This window comes from Mauremys mutica, chromosome 1 (genome assembly GCF_020497125.1).
Source record: "Mauremys mutica isolate MM-2020 ecotype Southern chromosome 1, ASM2049712v1, whole genome shotgun sequence".
Lineage (NCBI taxonomy): Eukaryota > Metazoa > Chordata > Testudines > Geoemydidae > Mauremys > Mauremys mutica.
The window spans coordinates 351566625-351578782 of record NC_059072.1 but is presented as its reverse complement, the minus strand read 5'-3'; the positions used below and the strand labels follow the sequence as shown (position 1 = coordinate 351578782).

Below are 12158 nucleotides of genomic sequence, written 5' to 3'. Positions count from 1 at the left end.
ATCCTTACGTGTGTGTGTGTGTGTGTGTGTGTGTGTGTGTGTGTGTGTGTCCCTTAGATGGCAGCTCTGACTGGAGAAGAAGCAGCATGGAGAGAAAAGGTATTTTTAAAAATATTTTTACTGTATTTGTTTTCAAAATACTGTGAATGCACTGTATGATAATGGAGTTCGCCTGCCCACTCAGAGCTTGGCAGCCTCTGCTGGAATGTAAGTAGACAATGTAATTACTTCAGTTGAAATTTGTCCACAACACTGGGGTTAGCAGCCCTGCTCTTGTGAAAAGTTACGTGGACAAGTGGTCAGGACTCTTGGCCTTTGATCTCATCTAAGTGTAAGCAGGGTCTGAAGGAATGTTTCCCTGACAGCTAGCTGGGAGAGGGTGTGCTTATGTAAATATAGTTTACTCCTGCTCTGCTTATATATTCAGCAGATACAGCGGTGTCAAAGTGATCAACTTTGGCTGGTGTTGAGTTACAAATCACCTTAGTACTGAATGCAGGGGTAGTGAAATATGGTTACCAATGCTGTAATTATTGTAGGAATACAGGGAAGGAGGACTGTGCTTAACCTGCCCCAAATGAGGGGGGCACGCTCAGTTGAAAGAATGTCGTTAAGCCAGGGGCTCAAATGCCAGGCCCCTGTGAAAGTAAGAGAGAGGGGATCAGGTGTCCTAGCTAGGAGGTAGCACAGCCTCACCAAGGGCTCTCCCTGGACTGGTTTAACATGTTTCTCCCCACTGTTTAAAGAGAAAACTAAATGGGCTTCATTAGGAACTTTGTTATTTTATATGTTCAATGAGAGCTAAAAAATCAGTTGTGGTTGGACTGTGTTTCTGCCCAGAGCTGAAAATCACTGAGATCACTCAAGATGGGGCAGTGTTTCTGCCCAGCCTGCAAAGAGCTGAAAATCACAGAGAGACCTGATGTGCAGAGTTCACAGCAGAGGGGCAGGTGGCAGCAGAAAGTGATGAACGAGCAGCTGGTGCGGTGGTGAGCAGAATGAGCGGCTGGCGGGGTGGCCAGGCAGCACAGCAAGCGGCTGACAGAGAGGCGCAGTGAGCGGCCGACGGCGAAGCAAGTGGCCGGAGGAGCGGCCAGCAGAGAGGGGCATGGAGCGAGTAAGATGCCTCCTTATCTCCACCCAGGGTGAGAGGTGAACCCTGCAGATGCACCTCTGAACTCTCGGTCTGCACTGACCAAGGACAGCAACTGTGAGTGGGGTGCAGAGAAGGGATGGGCACGTTAAAGGGACTTTTGGGTTGCTGGACTTAAGAACCTGAGGGGGAAAGGACACTGCCCAGTCTACTTGGGGGTGGGTCTTTTGCTCCATGGTTTATGTTTATGAACCCTGCTTGTGGTGTTTTCCCAAATTAACATTGAGTTATTTTCCTCCTTTTATTAAAAGTTTCTTTTCTACACTCAGACTCTGTGCTTGCAAGTGGGGAAGTTTTGCCTCTCAGAGGCGCCCAGGCATGCTGTGTAATTTTCCCAGGTTATTGGGTGGGGGCTTGAGATGGTTCTGTGTTGTATCGATGGAAAGGAACCCCTCGATATTGAACCCGGCCTTGGTTGCTGCTGGCTCTGCCTGGCAGAAGGATTACATAAGAGACAGAACCTCCAGCAGCACAGTGCTCGCTAGTATCATTCCACACTTACTCAGAGGTAAGGGTGTCGCTTAACCTGTGTCTACATTAGCATTTTTCTTTAAATTTCCCATGATTACATTAACAATTCGTTATGCAAATCCCATAATGGGAGTAGCTGCAGCTCCAGCTGCACCAGTCCTGGTGAGCAGTGGTGGCAATGCTGCTATAGATCAGCTGCTGACATTTTGACCACTGTGTCTTCTAATCCTAAACCTGCTGATAATCACCAAAGTCAGGCCTACACCAGCACTCCCCACCATTGCTACCACTAGTGAAGTTGCACTGGTTTTGGTCTTATGATGGGAAAGTGTGAGAAAGAAGCTAGTGTAGACAGGGCCAAACTGAATCATCAGCAGGAATTCCTGCAGTGCTGAGTCCGGAGATTTCCCATTTAACTATTGATCCAGCCCTATTTAGCCTGGATGCTCTCACAGAACCACAATCCAATGTGTTCTGGGTGAAATCAGACTGAAAGAACATAAGAACGGCCACACTGGATCAGACCAAAAGTTCATCTAGCCCAGTAGCCTGTCTTCCGACAGTGGCCAATGCCAGGTGCCCCAGAGGGAATGAACAGAACAGGTAATCATCAAGCGATCCATCCCCTGTCGCCCATTCCCAGCTTCTGGCAAACAGAGGCTAGGGACACCTTCCCTGCCCAGAGCTAAACTATTGTATTGAAATACTTAAAGAAATATTGATGCTGAGATGGGTAATACCTAGTGCTAATGTTCCCTCAACTTGAAATCATTTAATGACAGAGCCCCGTTATATGTGACTCATAAACGCTGATCAGCCAAATCTGCGAGTGCTACAGCTTGCGTTTACTGTTATTTAGGATTTACTTCTAACTTGCACAGAATCTGGGGAATTTAAACAGGAGTGTTTATTCTGAAGCACGACATTTGCTCATCAGCAAACAGTTAAGTCTCCTTTTAATTGAGCGGTAAATTATATCTATCTGAATTATTCATCAAATACATTTTTGTCAGAAGCGTTGTTGGCACAAAGTTCACAAATATGTTTAACAAACATCTGGGAGGAACTGGGTTATTGTGCTGTTTGTGTGGCCGGTGAGAATAGGGTCAAGCTGTCCTGTATAGTACGAGTTGTAGTCTAAGGGACAAACCCATTCCTGATGTAAATAGGTGAGACTCCAGTAAAGTCAGTGGAGAACACCACCTTACCCCAGTGCTGATTTTAGCCCTGCCTCTCTATCTGTTTGAGTCGTTTTCACTCAAAAGAATAATAAAACCTAGCTCTTACATACAGTTTGTCATCAGTAGATCTCAAAGTGCTTTACAAAGGAGGCTTGTATAGATTCATAGACTTGAGGGCCAGAAGAAACCATCATGATCATCTAGGCTGACCTACACATTGCAGGCCACAGAACCTCACCCACCTGCTCCTGTACCTCACCCACAGAACCTCACCCACCTGCTCCTGTACCTCACTCACAGAACCTCACCCACCCGCTCCTGTACCTCACCCACCCGCTCCTGTACCTCACCCACAGAACCTCACCCACCCGCTCCTGTACCTCACCCACCCGCTCCTGTACCTCACCCACAGAACCTCACCCACCCGCTCCTGTACCTCACCCACAGAACCTCACCCACCCGCTCCTGTACCTCACCCACCCGCTCCTGTACCTCACCCACAGAACCTCACCCACCCGCTCCTGTACCTCACCCACAAAATCTCACCCACCCGCTCCTGTACCTCACCCACAGAACCTCACCCACCCATAACCTCTGGCTGAGTTACTGAAATCTTTAAATCATTATTTAAAGACTTCAAGTTACAGAGTATTCATCACTTACTCTAGTTTAAATCAGCAAGTGACCCGTGGCCCATGCTGCACAGGAAGGGGATCCTGCCCCCCCAGGGTCTCTGCCAATCTGACCTGTGAGGAAATTCCTTCCTGACCCTACATATGGTGATTGGTTGAACCCCGAGCAAGTGGGCAAGACCCATCAGCCAGACACATGGGATATAATTCTCTGTAGTAACTCAGTGCCCTCCCCATGTAGTGTCCCATCTCTGGCCGTTGGGGATTTTTGCTACTAGTATCATTGTTCCTGTTTTATAGATGGGGACCCCGAGTCACAGATCAGGGCAGTGCCTTGCCCAAAGTCATGCAGCAGGCCAGTGGCAGAGCCAGGAATGGAACCGAGGTACCTTGAAGCCTAGTCCAGTGTGCTAGCCACTAGGAAACACTGCCTCTAAAAAAAAATGGTCCTGGTTTTAAATGGGAAAACTGCAGAATTCTGAGGTCTCGTCTCGCCTCTTTCCTTAAAAACTGAGATGGAAACAAATGCAAAACCCTCAGATTTCAAAGGGTTAGAATTATTTTGCCTGGTGCTACTTGCTTACAACCCAGTTTGGACCCACTCACACTGGCCAGCCAAATTTCAAAAATCCAGTTTGGCACCATCCAGCTGTGAACTCTGGCTGTTAAACATAGTTTCATTCCCTGTGTCAATGGGTTCAGCGTGAGATGTCTCTCATGGCTATCTGCACGACCCCAACCCCCTACAACCATCCTGCAAACTTCATGCATATGCACAAGATTTCTGTATATGCAAGGCCAGCTTTAGGCGTAGGGAGCAGCCAGCAGTGACACACTAAAGGGCACTGGAGTAGTAGGGGGAGCACTGCAGATGCTCACCTGCAAGCAGGGCTACTTTAGGCAACCCTGCAGCTCCCTTGAAAGCCATTTGGCTGCAAAGTCCAAGATTCTCTGGTCCACTCTATTCCCTTGGCATGGTCAGAGTGGCATAAAGGCAATGGAAAGTGGCCAGATCTCTGCAGATGTGGATGCACCTGCTGGGTGTAGAGCTAGACTAAGCAGCTTCTACTCCGCCTGTAGTCCCCAGGGTATAGTGTGTGTGCTAGAGAGGAAGGGACCCACAGGGCACTCTAGTCTATGCCAGGATCAAAGCCAGTATAGAACTGGCTCCAGGATCGAGGCGCTGAAGCTGACTTGCTTGTGGTCCTCCTCCTTTGCCCAACAGAAACTAGGACCAACAGTGGAGAATCCTGTCCTCACAGTGCAGCTCTTTCCCACAACTTATACCTGCCCCCGACAAAACCCCCCCACCTTGATTCCTTAGGGCATCAAATTCTCACCACAGATCTTTGAGTATGAAGTAGCTCCAACCCCCTGCTCCAGCCCAGTGAAAGTGAGTGAGGGTGGGGGAAAATGAGCGACGGAGGGAGGGGGATGGAGCAAGTGGGACAGGACCTCAGAGGAGGGGTGGGGCAGGGGCAAGGCCTCGGGGAAGGGAGCGGGGCAGGGGTGTTTGGTTTTGTGCGATAGAAAGTTAGCAGCCCTATCCTGTCCGTGCTCCTCCCAGTCGGGGCCAGGAGTGGCGCCACGGCTTATGGGGGAAGGGACGCAGACAGGAGTAAGGGGGCCGAGGCTAGGGCCACAGCTGGGGGTGTGGACAGGGCTGGGAGTGCCCCCCCCCGAAGGGTCCTGGAACCTCTGATCTAGGGGGTATATAGACTACTCCTCCAAATACAATAGAGAGCATTCTGTCTTGCAGTAGTTACTGTAAGCAGATAATGGGAAATATGTTTATGGGGCTTCTCTTACAAAAAACAAAACAACCCTTGTTTTCGTAGTTCTTATGGCTTCTCCAACTTATCAGTCGATTTCACACAGCTTTGATTTCACCTTGCTGAAGGGGCTTGGAGTGCCTTCCAGAAACTCCAGACTAGAACACTGAGATACGGCCTTGATAAGGAATCTGAAAAGGAAATGTGAACATGCAGCATTAGGAAGGGTGAGTTTCAAAGGGGCAGAGAAGCACTCAAAAGAACCTGTCAGACCTCTTTGCTCATGACAGTGGGCTGGAAAGCTCATGAGAAAAGGGAGACTGTCTGCAATACCTGATTTCAGCCAAGTCAGAAATGCTGTAAAAGCAGCTTTTCTGTGGCACTGCTTCAGCATTTTTGCTTCCTGTTCTTTCCACCGTCAGGAAACCCTGAGGCACAGGAGAAATGAAAGGAACAACAAAACAGTTAATTTAACTGTTTCCAGCCTCATCAAAGGGTTAGATTTTGTTTGAGCTTTGGGCACAAGGACTATTGAACCCCTTAAACCTCACCTAAGTCATCAAAACAGAGCTTGAGTGGCACGGCACTTGTGCTGGCCCTGTGTGCAGCAGGGCTGCCCGGGGGGGAGGGCAAGTGGGGTAATTTGCCCCAGACCCCCAAGAATATAGTATTCTATAGTATTGCAACTTTTTTTTTAATGGAAGGGACCCCCGAAATTGCTTTGCCCCAGGCCCCCTGAATCCTCTGGGCGGCCCTGGTATGCAGGGGTGAATTTCACCGCAGGCAAATAGAGGCATGGCACACCACTTCAAGCTGCAGTCTTGCCAGTTCTCATAAGCAGGTTCAGTACTTGAGAGACCTGAAAACCAAAGTGATGCAGCAAGTGGTGCTGATTCAGTAGTTGTGCTCTCCTTTCAGTACTAATCCAATTTCCCACTTTGGTGCTAGGGAGCACTGAGTTGCCAGAGGTTCTGTAGAGATCCTGAATGTGTATGGGTACATTTATTCTCACAGTATATTTGTAAGATTAGGGGATGTCCTATGTCCTGGCTAAATTGCAATTACGTGATTACATTCTGCCTTCCTAAACATTTATTTTATGTTATTATTGTTGTTGTTCATTTTCTCTTCAATGCTGTTTTGTACTGATGTGGTGAGGTGTTATATAGCTGCAATATTCCACACCAGAAGGGAAGTAAAATGATTCCTACTGTATATACATGGGCGGCCAGATTTTTGAGATTCTAGCCCCCACAATCTAGGGCAAGCTTTCAAAAGGACTCAACACCCATTAGTTCCTATTGTGCCCCTTTGGGTGCTAAGCCCTTCTGAAAATTCTGTCCATGAGCTCAGTCTTGTCAGATATTGGGCACTTTCCGTGAGATGCCAGGAGCTCAGGACATTCTGCACCTTAAATCTGTAAAACACTTTGGATGAAAGACACCAGGGACCAAATGTTCACAGGCACATCAGTCCAGCCTTTAGGACATGCATGTTTTTACAAGCACAATTGTTGTGAGCTATCTCTGGCACACACAAGTGATACAACTTACACATCCAGACCTATTTCACGTGATGGTCATTTGCAAGTAAGTGTTGTGTATTGGGGGGGGCGGTTTAGACAAAAGAAGGTTGATCTCAATGAGAAGCATATCAGCTGGTCAAGGTGCTAACTTTTAGTTTTGCCAGTGGGTGCCCCACATTGGCTCCACCCCCTCCCCAAAGCCCCGCCCTCACTCTGCCCCAGGGCCCCACCCCCACTCCACTCCTTTCTGTCCCCTCCCCAAGATCCTCTCCCCTGCGTGCCTCCTGCCCGCCTCTCATCCTTTGTGCCCCTTCCTGCCTTAAGGGCAGTGAGTCGGGGAGGGGGCAGAGAGGAGCGAGTGCCAGGGCAGCCCTGCACAACAGCTGATCGTTGGCACAGCCGCTGAAGGGATGATGGGGGGTGCTTGAACCCCTGAGTGCCCACAGAGTCGGTGCCTGTGAGCTGGTGTAAATAGTCAGCCCTCAGTGGAGTTCTGACCACTTACACTAGCTGAGGATCTGCTCTTAAATGTTTCACTCGGACACAGCCTCCTTCAGTTCTGTAGTCTCCAAAAAAGGAAAAACCCAAGCAATTTTCTGAAAGTGCTGAGGATGTTGCTGTAGTGGGTTTTTTTTTGTGGGGGGGGATTTTTTAAATCCTGAAATGGTAGTATATAAAACCATACATTGTACATGGAAGAAAATACACCTCATTGCTTCTATATTTGAAACACGGACTCTCACATCATTTTTCAGACCATGGGATTTAGAACTACAGGGTTTTAATTTATGAATTGTGTGTGTGTAAACATGTCAGATCATAAATACATTAAGCAGAAGCATTTGATGAGCTGTCTCAGTCCCTTATGTGGAAAGGAGCCATATTACAGTGTTACTGTACAGCTAGCATCTGAGACTCAGGAAAGTCCAGGACTGAGATAACAAGGAAATTGATGTCTACTTCCTCATAGTGAATAAAAGGTCCTTTGTTCAGGGACAGGGTTCTGGTCACTGGTAGCATTGTTTGAAGGAGATTTTATTTTAGTTTCCTGCAAATAAGTGATGAAAAGAATGTTGTAACCCTGTAGGGTCCTCCCAACCCTTAGAAATGGACAGAGACTAATCATAGGTAATGTTTACTATTAAGTGGACCAGAAAAGTCTGTTTATTACATAGGTATGTCACTTCCAATTTCAGATTAATAATGGGTGAAACCCGTAAGAGTGCCTGAGTATTTGCAACTCCCATTGAAATCCATTGTATTGACTATCATTATTAATGATCATGTATTAATTTTAATGCAGTAACACCTGGGCGCTCGAGGCATGGACCAAATTCCCATTATTCTAGGCACTGTATGAACCCAGAACAAAAAGACAGTCCCTGCCCCCAAACAGCTTACAATCTAAGCATAAGACAAGAGACAATAGGGTAGATACCGGCAGATGAGGGAGTACAAGGAAACCATGAGAGGCTATTAGTCAGCATCATAGGCAGTAGCCTCTGCACACCAGCCCCGCCAGCTACTCCTGCAACCCTCCTTTGTCAGATAGCGACCACAGTAACGGACACATTAGAAATTTGTTCATGGAAAGGTGCTGGCTGATGTTCGAGAAATATCAGTAAATAAGTTGTTTGCTCCTGACCCCTGCAGGCCCGGCAGGCTGAATGGTGCTGCCAAGTGTTGTTATTATTTATTTGTATTATTGTAGCATCAAGGGCAAGAATCCAGCTTGTGCTGGTCAGCCAGTCCTGGGCTCGGCCCACCAGATATTTCTAACACAGCTGTGGAACTTGCACGGGGCTGCTACCATGGGAAGAAGCTGCTCCAGGTGTAAATGCATGACATTCTTTCCCTCCCCTGCTGTGTTCAGCACAGCAAGCAGACTTGGGGTGATGCGACTTTAGCAGGAGAAGAGGCACATTGCTGCAACCAGAGATTCGGTGACAGGTAAGCATGGCAGCTGAGGTTTCCTTTAAACAGCGAACGGATGGAATGCTGGGAGCAGAAGATTCCGTGGCAGTTGGGAATGACGGTTGGGGGAGGGAAAGCCTTTGACAGAGAGAATCTGGTGGAATGTTGGACTCAGGAGGGTCCCAGGGCTGGTTCCATGTCAGCTGGGAATCACGTTAGGGGCTGGGTCCTCTGGACTGATGGGAAGAGCTGCTCTCAATGGGCTCCTGGGCGGGGGGGTCAATGGTGAGAGAGGAGAGGAAGGCAGCTCTCAGAGGAGGAGTCAGAGTTTGTCATGTGTAACACCTCTGTCCTGTCCTACAAATGCAGCACAGTGCACTGTACTCTAGATCAATCCTTCTAATCTGTGTGCACCCCAAGTCGCCAAGACCGGCTCTGCATGGGCACATTACACACACGCTCAGTGGGTGTTACACATCCCCCTGTGTTCCCAATCCACCAAGGATGTCCGTTTGTTAAGCCCCAACTATGCAGCCTGGCTCTCTAGCCCAAGCTGTAAGAACTCATGTTCAGTCCTCAGTGTTTGACGCACATCTATCTAAACATGCGTGCAATGGGCACATTATGAAATTTAGGCCTGTGTGACACCATCCACCAGGATCAAAGAGATAGTTAATCATCCAACTCTGAGGACTGATTCTCTCCTCAGTGCCTCAGGCTGTTTTGCCTCCTTCAGTCCAGAGGCATGCAGTACAACATGCTGCCTCGGACCTGGTCTACTCCTAAAATGTAGATTGACCTAGCTACATTGCTCAGGGGTGCACAAAATTCACACCCCTGGGAAATGTTGTTAAAATGACCTAATCCCCAGTGTAGACTGTGCTGGATCTACCAAAGAATTCTTCTGTCAACCGAGCTAGCGCCTCTCAGAGAGGTGAATTTACCACAGTGATGAAAGATGTCAGTGGACCGGGTCAGAGGCAGTCAGACCTAGTGGTTGCAGTGGGAGTCAGGTCTTGTGATCAGACTCTGAATGCAAAAGCCAAGGGTCAAGATGGATTCGAAGTCAGGAATCAGAACTGAGGGTTGGTCCGAAGTCAGAATCTGAATGCCACAGCCAAGGGTTGAGGCGGAGTCAGAGTCAAGAGTCAGAGTTGAAGGTCAGAGCTGGATTACCAGGAGTCAGGGAAGGCCAGAGCAGAGCTGGTTCTGAGGCAGGAGCAAGGCTGGGTGCAGGACAGGGTCTGGGCTGGAGCAGTGGAGGAGCAGAGCAGGAGCAGGGCTTGGCGAGACAACATGGAGGCAGAGTCCACGGATGTTTGCATTGAGCAGCTGGTGAGCTGCTGCTAAGTTAAGAACCAGCCTGCTGGCTTTCTCAGCCCATCAGGCAGGGTGGTCTGTCAGGCAGCCTGGTTGGCTTGTTAGGGTGTCAGGAATACTGAGCAGGCACAGCTGAGGATCTTTCTTCTGACAGAAGAGCCTCTTCCATCACTGTAGTAAGTGTCTACACGACAGCACATACTCTCAGTCACTAGGGACTTAAACCAGCTCCCACTGAAGTCAATGGCAAAACTCCCACTGATTTTACTGCAAGCAGGACTGGACCTTAATTCTCTCCCTCTTTTCTCTTTTAACTCCTGAATAGAAGACAAGAGTCCATTAACAAACCTATAGAACCATCACTGGCTTATATTGGAGCTCTCTCCCATAGAATCATAGAATATCAGGGTTGGAAGGGCCCTCAGGAGGTCATCTAGTCCAACCCCCTGCTCAAAGCAGGACCAACCCCAAACTAAATCATCCCAGCCAGGGCTTTGTCAAGCCTGACTTTAAAAACCTCTAAGGAAGGAGATTCCACCACCTACCTAGGTAACCCATTCCAATGCTTCACCACCCTCCTAGTGAAAAAGTTTTTCCTAATATTCAACCTAAACCTCCCCCGACTGCAACTTGAGACCATTACTCCTTGTTCTGTCATCTGGTACCACTGAGAACAGTCTAGATCCATCCTCTTTGGAACCCCCTTTCAGGTAGTTGAAAGCAGCTATCAAATCCCCCCTCATTCTTCTCTTCTGCAGACTAAACAATCCCAGTTCCCTCAACCTCTCCTCATAAGTCATGTGTTCCAGCCCCCTAATCATTTTTGTTGCTCTCTGCTGGACTCTTCCCAATTTTTCCACATCCTTCTTGTAGTGTGGGGCCCAAAACTGGACACAGTACTCCAGATGAGGCCATGGGGAGGGGGAAAATCTTGACAGAGGCTTGGTCTACACTACATACCCCTGAATAACATAGTTATACCGACCTTAACCCCCTGTGAAGACAGCGCTGTGTTGGCGGGAGAGTTTCTCCCGCCTACATAGCTACTGCCTCTCGCGGAGGTGGAGTTATTAAGCCTGTGTGAGAGATCCCTCCTTTCTGCTTAGAGTGTCTTCACCAGACATGCTACAGAGGCGCAGCTGCATTGGTGCAACTGCGCCAATGTAAATTTGTAGTGTGGACCTGCCCTTAGTCAATGAATTTAGCTGTTGGGGAGTTGAGCAGAAGTGGAGAACTTTGTTAAGATGTTAAAGGGAGAAGAGGTGGAGATGATGAATAGGATTATTTCAAGGAGGTAAATCCATGCTAACACAGTAGGGATAAGAAGTCTCTTGACTTGAGCATAGTTGAAAATATAGAAAACTAAATCTCCGTTAAATGATGATGATTTAGGTTATGTTAATTTTCCTTTGATTAACTCTGACATGTCTCCACTTACATGTCTTGATGTTTTAATAGGCTCTCTTGACCATTAATGTTGATTTTCAATAAGTCTTCGAGCACTGGGGAAGTTCCAGAAGACTGGTAGAAAGCTAACGTGCCAATATTTAAAAAGGATAAATGAGACAACCTGGGTAATTATAGGCCTGTCATCCTGACATCAGCCCTGGGCAATATAATGAGATGGCTGCTACAGGACTCAATTAGTAAAGAAGTAGAGGAGGGTAATATAATTATTGGCAAGCAACATGGGTGGATGGAAAACAGATCGTCTAACTTGATTTTTTTTATGAGTTTACAAATTTGATTGATAAAGGGAATAGTGTTGCTGTAATAGACTTAGACTTTTGTAAGGCATTTGTCTTGGTACTGCCAACACTTTAAGAAACTAGAATGATACAAAATCAACATGGCACACATTAAAGGGGAACCCTCACTGAGCAGATGTTTCTAGTGGGATCCCACAGGGTTCAGTTCTTGGCCCTGTGCTATTTTACATTTTTATCTATGACCTGGAAGAAAACATAAAATCATCACTGATAAAGTCTGCAGATGACACAAAAATTGGGGGAGTGGTAAATAATAAAGAGGACAGGTCAATAACCTGGAGCAATCTGGATTGCTTGGTAAAGTGGGTGCAAGTAAACAATATGATAAATTGGAGAAGGTTCAGAGGAGCCCCAAGAATGATTAAAGTCTTGGAAAACAGCTTATAGCAAAACATTCCAGGAACTTAATCTGTTTAATTCA

The 12158-nt window shown here is 47.5% G+C and overlaps 1 long non-coding RNA gene across 1 annotated transcript; it reads right to left on the bottom strand.

Annotated features, from left to right (window-relative positions):
* Positions 1–5259: 5259 nt before the first annotated feature.
* LOC123362088 lies at positions 5260–8729 on the bottom strand. The gene is made up of 3 exons (XR_006576338.1): positions 8173–8729; positions 5543–5637; positions 5260–5400 (listed from the first exon to the last, which is right to left on the bottom strand). It is a non-coding gene; the product is annotated as an uncharacterized LOC123362088 (long non-coding RNA).
* Positions 8730–12158: the final 3429 nt, after the last annotated feature.